Raw genomic sequence first — 19002 nt, 5'->3', positions numbered from 1 at the left:
CCTGTACACCAGGTTTTGGTTTTGGCTTTTTAAATTATCATTATTTTCATTATTATTTATTATTTTTTGAGACAGAGTCTCGCTCTGTTGCCCAGGCTGGAGTGCAGTAGCACAATTTTAGCTCACTTCAACCTCAGCCTCCCGGGTTCAAGCGATTCTCTTGCCTCAGTCTCCTGAGTAGCTGGGATTACAGGTGCCTGCCACCATGCCCGGCTAATTTTTGTATTTTTAGTAGAGAGGGTTTTGCCATGTTAGCCAGGCTGGTCTCGAACTCCTGACCTCAGGTGATCCGTCCGCCTTGGCCTGCCAAAGTGCTGGGATTACAGGTGTGAGCCACCTCACCCGGCCAAATTATTTAAATAAGCTTGATTCTTTAGAGTAATTTTAGGTTCACAGCAAAATTGAGAGGAAGGTACAGAGACTTCTCATACACTGCCTGCCCCATGCATACATGGTCTCCCCCACCAGAGTGCTACATTAGTTACAGCTGATGGACCGGCACTGACACATCATTACATCATTATCACCCACACCTAGAGTTTACCCTAGGGTTCATTCTCGGTGTTGTACATTTTGTGGCTTTGGACAAATTTATGATGTTTCCACTATTATAGCATCATACAGAATCATTTTACTGCCCTAAAAATGGTCTGTGCTCCAACAAGCTCCCTTTTTAAAAACGGAAAAGAGGTCAGTTTATTTTGTGATTGTGAGCAAAAAGAGAAATGACCAAGGGGTCCATCTCCTATTCTCTGCCTTTTGTTCTCAGGTACAGACATTTTTTTTTTCTTTCAGGAGAGATGTGGCTTATTCTAGATGCAGGGGTAATAGTGATGTCTGGGTTGAGGTCTGCATCCTTCTCTCTTGGGGAGAGCTGGAGGGAATAGAGCTGGTGTAAGGACACCATCCAAATGTGGCAGCCCTCAGTGGCGCCCCCCTTCTAGCTCCTGTGCACCCTGCAGGCCAGCCCTCACTGTTTTCCAAGGCTCTGAGAGCTCACATGCAACTTTTTTTCTCATTGGCTTAGTTTCTCTTAAGACCACTTCGCAAAAGCTCCATTGTAATCACTATCTGCTCAACTGCTTTGTCTTACTTACAGGTTTAGTAAATGCAAACATTATTCTGTCTAGGTCTTACTGGCCTGTAGAAAGTTAACTGATGAATGGTACATTTTAAGTCAAAACATACTCTCTGAACCCCAAACATAGTAGAGCTTTTGGTACTCTTTCCAAAAAGAGGAAAATCATTACACTATTCTATATAGAAAAATTTCAATATATAATATGCTGAAACAAATTTTACCTTTCAAAAAAATCTCAATACCTATGTTTAGATAAGTACAAGTGAAACTTTAAGAAATTCCAGTATCACTATTTCTCAAACTTGGATATTGTTCAGATCCTTCGTAAGGGGAAAAGATTCTCACAGATATCTAGAGTTAGCTTATATATTTTTTATAATGTTGCATACATATATGTGTATATATATATGCAAACACAAAACTCAGGGCTCCTGATTTTTATAGATTTTATGCATCTATAAAACTAAAAAAATAAATTGAATACAAACAAAACTACTAAATGAAGAAACTCATATCTACAATTTTGATTTAATATAAGGAATGATATTTTGCTGAAGCCAATATTCACATGAATATTGTAATACTGTGTGATGACTCAATTCTCCCACTAACCTTTGTTAGCGCAGCACACCACAATATAACTTGCCTATAACTTGGTGTGACTACATCATTTGTTTTAAAAATCCTTCTCCGTTTTTTTTTCTCACAAGTCTGTAACAATTCACTCAGTACTATTTGCCAATCAGAAATCCAGCAGTGAAACTGCATTCCCAGAATAACTATAAAGGGCTGAGAAATTTATATAGATATTCCACTCCAATAGTAATTCCATACAGGTTAAAATGAGAGACCGTTTCATCTATCATATTGGCAAATCTTTTTTTTTTTTTCTGAGACGGAGTCTCGCTCTGTCGCCCAGGCTGGAGTGCAGTGGCCGGATCTCAGCTCACTGCAAGCTCTGCCTCCCAGGTTCACGCCATTCTCCTGCCTCAGCCTCCCGAGTAGCTGGGACTACAGGCGCCCGCCACCTCGCCCGGCTAGTTTTTTGTATTTTTTAGTAGAGACGGGGTTTCACCGTGTTAGTCAGGATGGTCTCGATCTCCTGACCTCGTGATCTGCCCGTCTCGGCCTCCCAAAGTGCTGGGATTACAGGCTTGAGCCACCGCGCCCGGCCAAATCTTTTTTTTTTAAAGATAAAATAAATGCCAGTGGGGGTATGTGCGATGGGCACCCTTGAGCGCTTCTGGTGAGAATGAAAACTGGCCTGACATTTCTGGAAGGCAGTTTGACCACGGGTATTCACAGACTTAAGAGTTTTCAAAGCCTTTGAATTCCACTTACAGGTTGCTAGCCTAAGGAAGGAAATAATTTTAAAATGTGGGCAAAGATTTATGTATAAGGATATTCATGGCAATGTTCTTGTTAGCAGTAAAAAATAGGAACTCCTATATGTCCAAAAATAGTGGAATAATGGAATACATGAAACTATATCATTAATAATTATGTAGCCATGACAAATAATATTTGTGAACAATTTTAGTGATGGTGGATAGTGCTCAAGATATAACAGTGAAAAAAGAGAGGATGGACTATTAACGATATATCCTATAAATATATAGAATACACAACTAAATATGCAGTTCTATTATGTCAAAAATGTAAATATGCAAAGAAAAAGATCCAACAGAAATAAGCCAAAACAATGAGTGCCTTTTTTCTGGGATGTGAGTAATTTCTGCTTTAAAATATTTCCTGAATTTTCAAAGTTTTCTACAATAAGCACACAATTTTTTTTATTATTAAGGCAAACAGTCCTGGAAATGATAGCATTTGACATTATTTACTGCTGTGAACAGAGGTACATAAAAGGGCTGTTACTTTGGAGAGTTCTCAGAGTCAGTCTGGACCATCCTAAAATATTCTTTATTACAAGTTGAAATCTGCTTCTCTGCAACATCCATACACAGGTCCTAGACTTGCTTTCTTTCTACAGCTATCCAGAATAAGTCTATGAGTGTTGTAGAGATATTTCAAAGGGTCAGTCTTTTTTTTGTTTTTTGTTTTTTGTTTTTTTTTTGAGACGGAGTCTCGCTCTGTCGCCCAGGCTGGACTGCAGTGGCCGGATCTCAGCTCACTGCAAGCTCCACCTCCCGGGTTCACGCCATTCTCCTGCCTCAGCCTCCCGAGTAGCTGGGACTACAGGCGCTCGCCACCTCGCCCGGCTAATTTTTTTTATTTTTTTAGTAGAGACGGGGTTTCACCGGGTTAGCCAGAATGGTCTCGATCTCCTGACCTCGTGATCCGCCTGTCTCGGCCTCCCAAAGTGCTGGGATTACAGGCTTGAGCCACCGCGCCCGGCCAGGGTCAGTTTTTTAAAGTAATGGCAAAAACCGCAATTACTTGTGCACCAACCTAATAGTTATCTTTCCACTGCTCGCCCCTATGACCCTGCTCTCCCCTACTTCTGCCAATTCCTTTTCCTCTGGATACTTTCAAAAGTTCTCTGTCACACAGGCTTTCTGGTCTCACCAGCTTGCTTATCCTTCTGTAGACAGTCTCCAGTTTAATAACTTTTCTAGAAAAATGTGATATTCAGAACCAAAGGCCGGTTTCCAGCCTTCTTTTTTTTTTTTTTTTTTTTTTTTTTTGAGACGGAGTCTTGCTCTGTCGCCCAGGCTGGAGTGCAGTGGCCGGATCTGAGCTCACTGCAAGCTCCACCTCCCGGGTTCCCGCCATTCTCCTGCCTCAGCCTCCTGAGTAGCTGGGACTACAGGCGCCCACCACCATGCCCGGCTAGTTTTTTGTACTTTTTAGTAGAGACGGGGTTTCACCGTGTTAGCCAGGATGGCCTCAATCTCCTGACCTCATGATCCGCCCGTCTCGGCCTCCCAAAGTGCTGGGATTACAGGCTTGAGCCACCGCGCCCGGCCTCCAGCCTTCTTAAGCACTGCTATCATCTTGCCATTCCTCTGCCCAAGTTCCTCTGGAGGCTCTTACCAGAAGAGCAGAACGCCCCAGCTTAGCAGCTTAGCGTGCAATGTCCTGCTGGATCTGGTCCCAGCCTTTCCAGCCTCATATCCTACCACATCTCTAACACACACTACACCAGTGTCTTCAAACTATGGGTTGTTCTGCATCACCGAGTTCTGAAATGAATTCAGTAACCAGCACTTAAAAAAAGAATAGAATAGAATAGAAAATACCAAGTTGCATTGTACATTCTAAGGGCAATTACTATCTCAACATATCTATCTATCTGTCTGTCTATCTATCTACCTACCTACCTACCTACCTACCTACCTACCTACCTACCTGTCATGCATACTCACACATATACACATACTGTGTGTATTTTTATACTAGTCCATGGCTGAAATGTATTTTTTTCTTTCTTTCTTTTTTTTTTTTTTTTGAGTTGGAGTCTCTCTGTTACCCAGGCTGGAGTGCAATGGCATAATCTTGGCTCACTGCTACCTCTGCCTCGCGGGTTCAAGCGATTCTCCTGCCTCAGCCTCCCCAGTAGCTGGGAACATAGGTGCATGCCACCATGCCTGGCTAATTTTTGTATTTTTAGTAGAGACAGGCTTTCTCCATGTTGGTCGGGCTGGTCTCAAACTCCTGACGACCTGCCTTGGCCTCCCAAAGTGCTGGGATTGTAGGCATGAGTCACCATGCCTGACCTGAAATGTATTTCTTACTGTGAGGAATGATTAAAAGAAGGTTGAAAGCCACTGCCCACACCACGGCTACATCAGGCCAGTAACTAGTTCCCAAACTTGCTTCGTACTGCCTTTGATCCCAGCCTTCCCTCAGCTTGGCATTCTCTCTGCTCTCTGCTACTGAAATCCTTCAAGGCCCTGACAAGATACCACATCCTTCCTTGACTGTTCCAACTTTTCCCCTTGTCTGTGATCCGAAAGTGGTGGTTCAATGTCTTTCTTTTTATTACTCAAAACAGCCTACCTTGTATTTTGTTATGTCTGTACACTGAATCCTTAGACAATAAATATCTGGAGGGCAGGGCAGTGTCTTACCCATCTTTGAGTTCTCTGAAGGCCCAGAAGTCTAGTGAACCTGGCTGATGCTCAAAAATGTCTGCCCAGCCAGGCGCGGTGGCTCAAGCCTGTAATCCCAGCACTTTGGGAGGCCGAGACGGGCGGATCACGAGGTCAGGAGATCGAGACCATCCTGGCTAACAAGGTGAAACCCCGTCTCTACTAAAAACTACAAAAAAAAACTAGCCAGGCGAGGTGGTGGCGCCTGTAGTCCCAGCTACCCAGGAGGCTGAGGCAGGAGAATGGCGTGAACCCGGGAGGCGGAGCTTGCAGTGAGCTGAGATCCGGCCGCAGCACTCCAACCTGGGTGACAGAGCAAGACTCCGTCTCAAAAAAAAAAAAAAAAAAAAAAACATGTCTGGCCAACCGAATGTTTTCTGTATCTCCTTCCAAGAGTATCTTCTGGTGTTCTTCCTCCTATTTCCTTGACCATAGCCCCCAGCAGGCCTAAAATCTGTGTCCTGGGGCTAATGTTACCTACAGTGATGACCCTAGAAACGAGTCTCTTCTGCAAGCTTTCACCTTTCTTCAGGAGCAATAAGAGAAATAAGCATATGTTTTTATTCATTTTTCAGAAGTTTTCTTTATTTGAGACTATGTTTCTCCTATATTTTTGGTGTTAAGATGTATTTTGGGGAGAAATACGATATATTAGAAGATAATAGTTGGTTTTTTAGTATGTGTATGCCTGTTGTCCTTATTTGACAAAATAAATTGGCAATTCTGTGTTCATCTTTTTTTTAAAAAAGCTAAAAAAAATTTACTGGTTGCAAACTCCAAAAGGCAGGGAATCAATTCCCCTTCTGGGCTGGCTGCAAGTAAGTTCACTTTCTTAAAGGAGGAGCTTTCGCCTCTCACCTCAAGGACTGCTATTTATTCGTCCGCGCTACTCTTTAGACGTTTCCATTCTCTTGGTCTTCAAGATGTGAATCACCCGTTTTTTCCGTGGGGGAAGCCAGTATATCTCTGGCCCTTTAAATAGGAGCGTGGTGAAGAGGCGCGGACCGCCCAGGAGCGGGAGCAGTGTGAGGAGAAAAGCGGAAGCGAGGCCAGTAGTGGTAGGTAGTGCGCGTGCGTGAGGCTAAAGCTGGGGCGCGGTCACGTGGGCCGGCAGTCCAGGGCCGGAATGGCTGCAAGCTCAGGTAACCAGTTTCCAGAGAGCGGGCCCGTGGGGAGGAGATAGGATTGAGGGGCCGTATTCAGGGTAGGAGGAGAGCGCGCGACAGGTCTCTGAGCCTCGGCGCCTCCTCCCAGCGCGACAGCGGCGCGACCCCGGGTAGCGGACAGAGCAGCCCCCGACTGGCTAGCCGGACCCGAGCCACGGGCCGGGCGGGGTTGATTCTTGAGTGGAGGGGCGTGTCCTACGTTGGCCCGGAACTGGGTCGGGCAATTTCCACTTAGGGTTCCAAATGAATGTGAAAATTCAAATGGGCTTAAGTAAAAAGGGATTTATTGGCTCCAAACATGGAAGGGGTTGGGGTATCCTTAAATCCAGTGACTCCAGTGATGTGTTGGTGTGTCTCTCCCTTTCTGCAAAGGACCAGTAACCCCTCAGTTCCCTATCTCCTTTGCGACTATAATTGCAAGCCTCATTCTGTCCTATTACAGTCCTGCGACAATTAGGCTGAGGGACTGGCGCGCCCGCTCCCCCGACTGTGAGCCTAGGCGGCGGGTGTCATGCCCCTCCCCACTCCCGGGCGAAGCAGGTGTGTAGCCCGTCTGTCGGGCCTGGAAAACAGGTGTGGACCCCTTTATCCTCCAGGGACTGATATCAGGGTGCCTGAGGCTTAGATGGGGTATGCACCTCTTAGGATCGGTGCGCACCCTGTGAGGCTGGTTCCAGTTTGTCTCCACGTGCAAGTTGTGCACCAGAATGAGGGCAGCAGGATGAAAGGTGGACCTCTAAAGTTCGAGGCTATTCCTGTGCCTTGGCCTGTTCTTCGTGCGTGGCACCTGGGGAAGGAGGAAAGCAGCTGCTCAGAGTGTCTGGGTGTACAAAATGGGAGTGCTTCACAGGATAGGGTGGGAGGAGGTAGAATCGGTGAGAGGTTCCTTGGCCGTGGGTTATCAGGAATAGCTAGCTGGGGAGCCTTCTTTAAATAAACAGATCCCCTCCACTTCTTAAATTCTTGTTATAATGAATAGGAAGACTTCTGTCCTCTGCACCATCCGCCCTCTACCATACTCAATTTTCCCGTACTAAAAAACCCAAAACCCAAGCCAAACAAGCATGGATGTTATCTTGTGGTGCTAAACCTTATTCCAAATGTCTGCGTTTGGGAGATAATTACATGTTAATTGTCTGTGTATGTCTATGTCTGCCTGTGTGTGTTTGAGGTATATCTAATATAAATGTGGATGAAGAATCTGCACATGTTTGTGTAAGACATGGGTTTGCTCATGGTTAAATTTAAGCACAGAGTAGGTATTGAATCTTCTGGCAATAGCTGGCCTGTTCTGTAGAATATGCAATAAAGATAAATGGAAAAAAAATTGGTTGAACTGTTGGGCTTTATATGGTCAAAGAGGCATATGTGAGAAAATTCTTTCCAGAGCTCTTACAGAGTAATATGTTGATTTTTTTCCTTATATTTAATATATTTCCTTCGTATCTGGACCATTGTCAGCAGATGGATGTTTTCTGTCTTCCACAATATTGGGACATGTTGGTGATTCTTAGTTGTATCTCACTCTTCCATTGACATTTCAACCAGTGTGACACAAACTGTCAGTTATGTATGTGAATGAGAAGTAGGATCTTTTGAACTTAATAAAGTATGTTTAACTTTGGATCTATTGATAGCTTTTATAGAGTTTAGATGGTATGTTCTCTTGATCCACAACTTTAGGTGCCATCTGTACATAGTGGTAAAATCAAACTGTTGTATTCTTAACTGAATCTTGAATGAATATTTGACTTATCTTCATGTTGTATGACATTATTAAATGTGTTCTGTGTATTAGCAAGGAACTACAGCTTTGTGTTGGATTTTTCACTGTTATGAATTTCTTAGGTTTACTCTAATAGTAATTACACTTTTTTTAGTCAAAGATATTTCTGTTGCGACAGAAAATTCAAATGGGCTTAAGCTAAAAGGGATTTATTGGCTCCAAACCTGGAAGGGGCTGGGGTATCACTAAATCCAGTGACTCCAGTGATGGAGTACTTGTGTGTCTCTCCCTTTCTGCAAAGGACCAGTAACCCTCAGTTCCCTATCTCCTCTGCAACTGTAATTGCAAGCCTCGTTCTGTCCTGTTACAGTCATGGGACAATTAGGGGATACGTTCTAAGAAATACGTAGTTAGGCAAATTTTGTCATTGTGCAAGCATCATAGTGTGCTTATACAAACTGAGATGGTATAGCCTACCACACACCCCGAGTATGTGGGATGGCCTATTGCTCCTAGACTGGAAACCAGCACAGCATGTTACTGTACAGAATACTTTAGGTGGTTGTAACACAATGGCCAAGTATTTGTATATCTAAACATATAAAAGGTACAGTAAAAATACAGTTTAAAAGATTAAAAGGTAAGTGCACCTGTATGGGGCACTTACCATGAATGGAGTTTGCAGGACTGGAAGTTGCTGTGGGTGAGGCAGTGAGTGAGTGGTGAGTGAATGTGAAGGCCTAGGACATTACTATACACTACTGTAGACTTTTTGAACACTGTACACTTAGGCTACACTAAATTTATGAAAAATTTTTTTCTTTCTCCAATAATAAATTGACCTTAGCTTACTATAATGTAACTTTTATGTTATAAACTTTTAAAAAAGTTTTTAACTTCTTTGTGATAAAACTTAGCTTAAAATACAAACACATGGTACAATTAGCTGTACAAATATATTTTCTTTATATCTTTGTTAGCTTTTTTCTATTTTAAAATTTTTTAATCTTTAAAAGCTAAGACACAAACACATTACCCTAGGCCTGCACAGAGTCAGAAAGGTCCCACTGGAATGTCTTCAGAGGCAGTAACACATAGGGAACTGTCTTATGATAACAGTGCCTTCTGGATTACCTCCTGAAGGACCTGCCTAAAACTGTTTTACAGCTAACTTTTTAATTTTTTAATAAGTGGATGAGTACACTTTAATGATAAAAAGTATAGTATAGCAAATACATAAACTGTTACATAGTTTATTGTCAAGTATTATGTACTGTACATAATTTATGTGCTTAGCTTTTATACTACTGGCAGTACAGTAGGTTTGTTTACACCAGCCTCACCACAGACACACAAGTAATGTGTTGCATTACAACAGCTATGACATCACTGGGCTACAGGAATTTTTCAACTCCATTATGTGTAATCTTAGGGGACCATGGTTGCATATGTGGTCTGTCATTGACCCAAAACGTCTTTTTGGGGCACATGACTGTATATAAGTGCATAAACGATGTGACTGCAGACAATTCCTGTGTTATGCCATCCAAGGTTAAGCACCCCAGAATAAAGAGAAATTCCAGAAGGACCTTGATTGGCCAGATAGGACACAAGAATGTGATGGGCCTACTGTTCTGCTCCCCTAGCTAGGCAGATAGGGTACTTGATTGGCAGCACCACCAAAATCATATGGTTGGAATGGAGGAGAAGCAGTTGCCCTGCAGGAAAGATGGCAGAGGTGCTGGGGTGTTTTAACCTTTATTTTTTCCGTTGCAATTCAGCAAGATGCTTCCAGTTACTTCTTGCTCTTAAAAAAAATAAATAAATAAATCTCTTGTGACACTACATCCTTCTTGGCACCTAACCAAGAGAAATTGAGATGACAGTTAATTGCAAGTTAATAAAGAAGGCCGTCATCCACTCAGCCTTTACCTAAGTGGAATCCAATCTTTTGCGCATTTAACTTATAAGAATTTACCTGCATCAGTTACGTAAAGAAGAAAAGGGAATATATTTCAGCCTACACAAGGCCCTTATGCTTTTTAGGAGGGGTTCTTTGGGGTTGAAGTGGGTCTGGAAAGAGAGATTCTCTTGATAGTGGAGACAATATTATAGAAGCTGGAAGTGATCATTTTTCTCTGTTAATTCATTTCACTTACTACCTCACGATCAATAAAGTTAGAATTTCTACATTAGATATTTGTAGACTTAGTTCATGTTACTGTTTTGTGTATTGTGATAGGGGATTGGATTTTTCTTTTCTAGACTGGAGCTGATTGCATCTGACAATTCATAGCAGTAACTTAGCACTGTATACAGGAAGGTCTTAGGCACTGTTCCTTCCCTTTTCTTTTTAACATTTTAAAATCTGTATGTACTTATGATCACTCTCCTCATTTAGACATTCACCAACAGAACAGAAAGAGAAACAGTTTGGACTTTTTCATTGTGGCAGTTCTGGCATTGTGCGCTGCAATTACCTAAATGTGCCTTCTTGGAAAGAAATTCCAGGGTCAAGTAAAGCAGCCCATCCCAGTATATAGTAACGTTGCTCTAAATAGGGTCTGTATCTAAAGGCCATGAGTAAGGTGAAAATTGAGTACCCTCAAAGTACTCCAAGAGGGAGTCATATCAGAAACTGACAAGTGTTGGGTCTCTCAGGAAGCCCAGTGCAGCCAGATCTTGTTTTTCCATGTTGGAACTGCATGGCGTTTGTTATTTTGAGCACAGGTGACATGAATTGCTTGGGTGTGAGGCATGTGAGAACTGAGACATAGAACAGCAGCTGACCATCTCCTATTCTGTGCTCACTGTGAAGCACGAAGTTATTGAGTGGAGGTATGCAGAGTCTCTGGCTCTATGTGAATCACTTCTTTTTCTCTCCTTCCTGTTGCGGAAGGTAATAGATGAAATCCTGTAAATTGAATGGAAAGTATGGTACATTTCCACTGTATTCATCTTGGCCTCTAGGCTGAATTAACGTAAAAGAACATAAAACATCTGAGATTGTGGGGTTTGCATCATGTTATAAATGAGCTAAATGATTTAAAAATATCTCTCCTAGATGCAAAGAATGGAACTTGCACAGATGGAGGCGTTTTGGAGTAGTGTAACTAACCATACTTTATATTTCATGACCAGACTGCTATTTGAGATTGTGGAAGCCAGTGATGCAGTCTTGCTTGGGTATTTACCTAGGGAGGGAGGGATGGGTGGACTGATCAGCTACTGTGTCATATCAGCACAGGGAATAGAATGGTGAACAAGGCAGATCTGGTCTTTGCTCTCCCACAGAACCTGCATTCCAACTGGGGGCAAGGAATGGTGGTTTAGACAATGAAGAAATGATTACAATGTGATAAGTGTAGTAAAAGAGGAGAACAATGTTATGGGTGCATATTAACAGGGAACATAGCCTAGTTGAGCAGGGCAAAAAAAAGGGTTTCCTAAGGAAGCAAAGTTTTAGCTGATAGTTGATAAATATGACCTGCAGTGGTTGACAAGCTTGACTACATATAAGTAATATTCATTTATAACTTGGCTTACTTATTATGACATAGATTCCTATATGCTGTGAGTCAAATAACATCCTCTGGAGCTTAACAATTACAAGTAATAACCCTGATATATTTAATTTGCAACACAGATGTTGTTCCTGTCTTCTAATTCCTATGTTAATTAAACATTTTTCAAATGTCTACCTAGCTGTGCAAGCCAGTAAGCCCAGTGTTGTGGAATATTCAAAGAAGCATGGCCCCATTTTTATTATATAGCTGGGGAGAAAAGATAGTCACATGGTAAATTCACTGATGAATCAGTATGGGGAAAGAGCCAAGCCACTGTTTTAAAAGAAGACATGTTTTCTGAATTCAGAGGATGGTTAGGGAAGGAAGAGGTCATAGGCAGATCCAGTTTGAACAGTGCCTGGAAGGAAGAAAGGAAGTTAGATAAATGTAGAGAAAAAGGAAAGGAAAGGGAAGGTGAATCAGCTTGAGCAGACGTGGAGGGAAAGTGGAAGCTATCCATGAAGGACTCTTAGTGCAAAAATAATAAATTCAATTGTAAGGGAAGAAGCCAGAGGGATCTGCGCGTGTGAGAGCTGGAGTCACAGGCTTAGAATTTGGGATTTTATCCTGGAGGCATTGGGAATCTGTTAAAAGTAAGTCCACTTGTGCTGGGCATAGTGGCTTACACCTGTAATCTCATCACTTTGGGAGACTGAGGCGGGCAGATGGCTTGAACCCAGGAGTTTGAGACCAGCCTGGCCAACATCATCTCTATGAAAAATTCAAAAAATTAGCTAGCCTTGGTGGTGTCCGCCTGTAGACCCAGCTACTTGGGAGGCTGAAGTGGGAGGATTGCTTGAGCCTGGGAGGCAGAGGTTGTAATGAGCCGAGATCATGCCACTGCACTCCAGCCTGGGTGACAGAGGGGGATCCTGTCTCAAAAAAAAAAAAAAAAAAAAAGGCCGGGCGCGGTGGCTCAAGCCTGTAATCCTAGCACTTTGGGAGGCCGAGATGGGCGGATCACAAGGTCAGGAGATTGAGATCATCCTGGCTAACACGGTGAAACCCCGTCTCTACTAAAAACAAAAAACTAGCCGGGCGAGGTGGCGGGCGCCTGTAGTCCCAGCTACTCGGGAGGCTGAGGCAGGAGAATGGCGTAAACCCAGGAGGCGGAGCTTGCAGTGAGCTGAGATCCGGCCACTGCACTCCAGCCTGGGCGACAGAGCGAGACTCCGTCTCAAAAACAAACAAACAAACAAACAAACAAAAAGTCCGTTTGCCAGAGGAAGGTAACAGAAAACTAATAGAAGTTAACCCACTATTGCATTTTTTTTTCTTTTACAAAACCACAAAACAAAACAAAGGAATGAAGAGAAATGCTTGGATTGGGAAGGCCAAAAATAAAGTTTGCATGTAATGTTGTTGTTACTATATCATGATTTCGTGATTTTTTTTCTAGCATTATATAGTAAATAAAAACTTGATTCTGTTTCATTGTAATGTGAAAAAGTATCTCATATGACACTTTTAGGAGGAAAAGAATGTCAGAGAATTAAATAAGCTCGTGGAGCTTGAGAACAGTTAGGAATAAATGTTTGCCGAGGTGAAAACTGGTGAAAAGCCAGGCATGGTGGCACAGGCTGGTAGTTGCAGCTACTTGGGAGATGTGAGGTAGGAGGGTCGCTTGAGGCCAGGAGTTTAAGGCTAACCTGGGCGACATAGCAAGATTCCATCTCTTAAAAAAAACTGGTGGAAGTTTAACTTGGCCTCATAGAGGTCACACATTCTAGAGTTCTTATTCAGTTAGCCAGTGTCATAATTAAGTCATTGCTGTTTATATGGCACATATCTTTTTTTAATGGTCCTTGAATCTATTAAGTGGTTGGGAATAACAAGGGGAAATAACAGAATTATCAAGATGTCAGATAATCTTATGTCTGAACTATTAAAATACTCATTTATCAGCACTCAGAAGAGGACAGCGTACTGGGTAATTGTGATTCCATGACATATATTTCTTATCGGATTAATCTGATTTCGTTCTAAGAGAGATTAAGAAATACTTCATGTAGCCTGTTTTGTTATGCGCGAGTACTGTCTGGTATGGCATCCCCTTAAGAACTATAAAGACACTAGCTCACATGATGGTTGGGTGAAGAACTAGTTGTAGAATTGCATCCCAACAGGAATTTATGAGTGGTTCATTATCCACCTTTTACCGGGATGACATTTAAGAGATAGCTGAAGCAGGATCGGTATCAAGTGTGAAATATTAAGCATCATATATTAAGCATTTCATCATTGGTGCATATATTGGAATGAAGGGCCTACTTAGTAAACACAAGGCAACACCAACCCGCAAGGGAAGGGTTAATATTTCAGAATGCTGGATATGTGACCCGAAACAAATTAACTTATATTTATTAGTACAGTTGACCCTTGAACAATGCAGGGGTTAAGGGCACTGCCCCCTCAACCTGTGGAAAATCCGAATACAACTTGTGACTCCTCAAAAACTTTACTACTACTACCTACTGTTGACCAGAAGCCTTACTGATAACATTAATGGTCATTTAACGCATATTTTTTGTGTTATTTGTATTGTATACTATATAGTTACAATAAAGTAAGCTAGAGAAAAGAAGATATTAAGAGTCTAAAGAAGAGGAAATATATTTGCTTTTCATTATGTGGAAGTGGATCATTATACGGGCCTTCATCCTTGTCTAAACGTTGAGTAGGCTGAGGAGTAGGAGGAGGGGTTGGTCTCCCTGTCTTGGGTGGAAGAAGCAGAGGAAAACCCACCTGTAAGTGGACCTTTGAAGTTCAAACTTGTGTTGTTCAAGGGTCAACTGTCTATTCATTTCCTATTGTTGCCGTAAATTACCGTGAAGTTAGTGGTATAAAACAATGCAGATTTATTTTACAGTTCTCATTAAAATTAAGAGGTCAAGACAGGACTTCAGTCCTTCTGGAGGCTCTAGGAGACCATCTGTTTCCTTGTCTTTCGCAGCTTCTAAAGGCTGCCTGCATCCTTGGCTCCTGAGCCCCGTTCTCCATCTTCAACACCTGTGACATGGTGTCTCTCTGATTCTGTTTCTCGTGTCACATCTCTTTTTCTGGCGTTCTCTTCTGCCTCTCTCTTCCACTTTCAAGGACCTCTGTGATTACATTGGACCCACCCAAATCATCCAGAATAATCTTCCTGTCAAGGTCTTAATTTAACCTGCAAAATCCCTTTTGCCGTATCAAGTAACATATTCATAGTTTCTGGGAATTAGGACTGTCACTCTTGGATGCCTTTATACTGCCTACCACAGGTAGATTCCAGCTCAGGTACTTTCTGAAAAATTCACAGAAGCTGCTCATGTGAACTCTCCTTTTGAAAAAATGTGAGCATGATGACATTTTGATTCATCAGGTCTCTTTGGTTTGGAAAAACTGACTAAAATGAAGAAAGGAGTAACTGCTGGTAAGTGACAAAAGATGGACTTGGGAAGGGGACATAGTTGGCTTCACTAATAAAGTGTAGACTAATGTTGATGTTAGAAAGTCCAAAACATGATTTTAGAATGAGTTAGTAACAATAAGACCCTTCTGTTATAATGAAAGTTTTTAATAAGTGTCTCTGTTTTTTTGGTGGGGGCTGTGCTACTCTTAGACAAAACCCCTACCATTCAGCTCATGAAGAACTGCTGTGATACCCAGGATATTGTTCTGATATGCTTAGCACTGGCTAGACCTATACAAAAATACTGGATTTTGTTTTAGAATCTTTAACTTTAGAAAAATTTGAAAATCTTGAGGTTTTAAATATAATAGCTAATATCTGTTGAAAATTATGTCCAGACGTTATTCTAAATACTTTATTGTCATATCATTTGTTACTCACAGGAGCCCTGTGAAATAGGTAGTTGCATTCATAAGAGTCAGGACTCCCAATTTTATGTGCTAAAAGAAAGGGGGACGTTGGGAGAATATATTTTGGCTTATGTAGCCAAACTGCCACAAGGCAGTGGGCAGAGCTAACTTGATAGAAGACTAGAATCTGAGGTTTGAATAATGTCAGGACTTTCTTCTCTACTTTGTTTTTTTTTTTTTTAGAGACGGAGTGTTGCTCTATTGCCCAGGCTGAAGTGCAGTGGTGCGATCTTCTTGGCTTGTTGCATCCTCCACCTCCCAGATTCAAGCAATTCTCCTGCCTCAGCCTCCTAAGTAGCTGGGACTGCAAGCACATGCCACCACGCTTGGCTGATTTTTTTTTTTTTTTTTTTGTATTTTAGTAGAGACGGGATTTCACTGTGTTGCTGCCCGGGCTGGTCTTGAACTCCTGAGCTCAGGAAATCCACCCGCCTCGGCCTCCCAAAGTGCTAGGATTACAGGTATAAACCACTGTGTCCGGCCTCTACTTTGTTTTTTAGATAGGTTTCATTCTTGCTAGAGAATCTGTACCTAGAACCTAGTTCTGTCAATAGAGGTACATCTCCAGTGACAGATGTTTAGCAAGTGTTTAGTTAGGTGTATGTTAAGTGAATGATTTCTTTTCTGCAGAAGAGAGCTGGGTGGGGAGTGTGGGATCTGCTCAGCTGCGTTATTCGTTGTATAGAGAACAGGAAATACCTGTTCCTCATCAGTTCCATTTTAATGAATCCTGGTGAAAGACTCTGGCTATCACATAATCCCTTTTACCAAAGGATTTTTGGCCATAAGCCTCTACAAGAACACATGGTTTGAAGGAACCCTTCCCAGAACAAGAGGCGCTGTTCTGAGCAAACAACACAAAGTCCACAATATTCCATTTTAATGATATAGAAATAGAGAGGTTCAGAAAAGGTAAACAAATTGACCAGGGTTACAGATAGGATCTCATAAAGGCCAGATTCAGACTTGATTTATTTATTTTATTTTTTGGGGGGTCAGGGGTGGGGATAAATGTTTATTTCCTGGTCATTTCTTTTTTTGAGACAGTCTTGCTGTCTTGCCCAGGCTGAAGTGCAGTGGCGCCATCTTGGCTTACTGCAAGCTGTGCCTCCTGGGTTCATGCCATTCTCCTGCCTCAGCCACCCGAGTAGCTGGGACTACAGGCGCCTGCCACCTCGCCCGGCTAATTTTTTGTATTTTTTTAGTAGAAATGGGGTTTCACCATGTTAGCCAGGATGGTGTCGATCTCCTGACCTTGTGATCTGCCCGCTTCAGCCTCCCAAAGTGCTGGGATTACAGGTGTGAGCCACCGCACCCGGCCTATTTCCTGGTCATTTCTAAGAAAAGTGGCCACAACTGCAGACCTGAGTTTAATAGACTCTTTGGCTTGTGTTCTTTCCACTTTGCCACCCCATCACATCAGTAAAAGGAGTTCTGTGAAATGAAGGACAGAAATGGGGCAGGGCAGCTTGGCGGTATGAAGTCTTGAGGGAGTGCTTGATCACCTGACACTTCTTTAGTGTGATATTGGGGTTCACAGATGCTAACTTGTTATATGATCTTGGAACCTCTTAATAACTCCAGATATGAGATAAAAAGAGCTGGAAAAAATTGTTTTTCTTTATGAGTTATTTTGGAGAGACAAATATAAAATATGAATCGTTTTAGATTATTAAATCATTTAAATAAATATTATTTTGCCATATGGTCTTTCCCACTATTTTTGAAAAATGTATAAGAATAAAAGTTAATAACTATCTTTAGGAACCACTGAAAGTGAATTAGATTGCACGTGTTTGTAAATAGTTGTTAAATAATTGCAACCATTTTTGCTTAGTGGTACAAATAGGAGTTGAAAGACTTTATTAAAAAGTAATTTGTCATGAGCCAAGGTCTTTGAAGAAATGCATATAAACATTAGTATTGCTACTGCATTTGGGTTATTGCAAAAGGAGCGCTATATTTAGAACCTGATGATGTTGGAAAGATACTTTAAAATGTTGCCAGACAAAGAGTGGCCTCAGTTATGTGTTCTAGGAATGTGTTTGATAGCATGTGTTTTACAGGACATGACCCTATAAACAGAAAGCCTATTTTCTGTAGCATATGAAAGAAATTAGTTTGTATTTGGTAATGTACTAAATAGTGTAATAGCTAGAAAAGTTGGTTTCAGCTCTTGAAAAGTCAGTTTCATGAGTCCATGATTTATACAAAGTAACTATTCATTTCTTTGATATGATAAAAATGAAACATGAAAGGAAGTGAAATTAATTATGGGTACTAAAATAATGAGCTTCTTTAGGTAAAATTGTCAGTGAATTTTTGGCATATTGTTTAAAGACAACTAATCTCAGTTCACTTTTTAAAAAATTAGTTATTTCAAGCCAGACACGGTGGCACATACCTGTAGTCCCAGCTACTCAGGAGGCTGAGGCTGGAGGACGGCTTGAGCCCAAGAGTTGGAGGCCACGTTGACAATATAGTGAGACTCCATTTCTTGAAAGAAATTAAGTGACTCAGTAATTAGAAGCCTTTTTTTTCTGCCTTCACTAACATGCACAATCTAATTTACTAGGAGAAGCTCACTACAGCGCAAGGGTTGTTGGTGGTAGTGGTGTTTATACCCACTAAGGGCAATATGTAGTTTGAAAGAGCTTTGCACTGAGAATTTTGCCAGTTGTTTGGTACTGTGAAAAACATCTAGTTTAGAAAACAAAATGATCTTTATTATTATTATTATTAGGGTATTGTTTGTGTTTTCATGTTTTTGCTTTATTCTAAACAGATAAAGCTAATTGGACTTTTTAAAGTTAGGTCACTTGTAGCCTAGTTGAAACACAGCGTAAAATCATTTAAAAGCAAACTTAATTATTAAACTTACAGTAATGTTTTAAGTATATTTTAACTTTCTAAAAATGACAGTTTTGCAAGTAAACCAAATTATCTGTGATTTTTGATATAAGAGCGACCTATCATTTAGAGCTGTGAAATAATAGAAAGCTGTATAGTTTCTAGTTTTCTTTAGTATCTCATTTTTCTCTGAAAGTATCCATGTTTCTCTATGACTAGCTGTCTTTCTAGAACTCTCTGGTAGGCTATGGAATTATTTTATCTTGGGGTCATTGTTGTTTCCTTTAATAGATCTGAACCCCTAGGTTTGCTTGTGTTGTATTAAATAGCTGGTTGTTCATCCCTGGTGTTTCTGCTAAACTCCCAGAGACATCTGTGGCCCTGTGCAGAGGCCAAAAACAAAACTGGTTTATATGCTTATTTCCAGGGGAACTGGAGCACTACCCTGGGGTTTGGAATGTAAGGAAGGCATTAATTGCAGCTTTTGGCACCGATTTACCCTTATGCTGTTAGGTAAATAAATCTAGTTGGTACCAGGTCTAGTGGCTGAGCCTATTAAGTTATCACTATCACCAGTTTCATGACTTTGGGTGGCGGGCCACTTCCTAAAGTCCTTGAGCCCAAGTTAGGTGTTCCTCCTTTATGCTCTCATTGAAGCCCTCTCCCAGTAACATACTCTGTACCCTGCTGTTAATTT

The 19002-nt window shown here is 41.5% G+C and overlaps 1 protein-coding gene across 2 annotated transcripts in view; it reads left to right on the top strand.

Moving 5' to 3' along the window:
• Positions 1-6190: 6190 nt before the first annotated feature.
• VPS8 (VPS8 subunit of CORVET complex) overlaps positions 6191-19002 on the top strand; it is a 263309-nt gene continuing 250497 nt past the window's right edge. Inside the window, exon 1 of one of the 2 annotated variants that reach the window (XM_030931118.1) lies at positions 6191-6278. The gene's annotated coding sequence lies outside the window, so the exon portion shown is untranslated. Of the gene's footprint in view, positions 6279-15889; positions 15917-19002 lie in introns of those variants that run through there. The other variant, XM_030931123.1, reaches the window with a different exon arrangement.

This window comes from Rhinopithecus roxellana, chromosome 1 (genome assembly GCF_007565055.1).
Source record: "Rhinopithecus roxellana isolate Shanxi Qingling chromosome 1, ASM756505v1, whole genome shotgun sequence".
Classification (NCBI taxonomy): domain Eukaryota; kingdom Metazoa; phylum Chordata; class Mammalia; order Primates; family Cercopithecidae; genus Rhinopithecus; species Rhinopithecus roxellana.
Note: the sequence above shows the minus strand (reverse complement) of the source record. Positions and strands in the feature narration are given on the sequence as shown.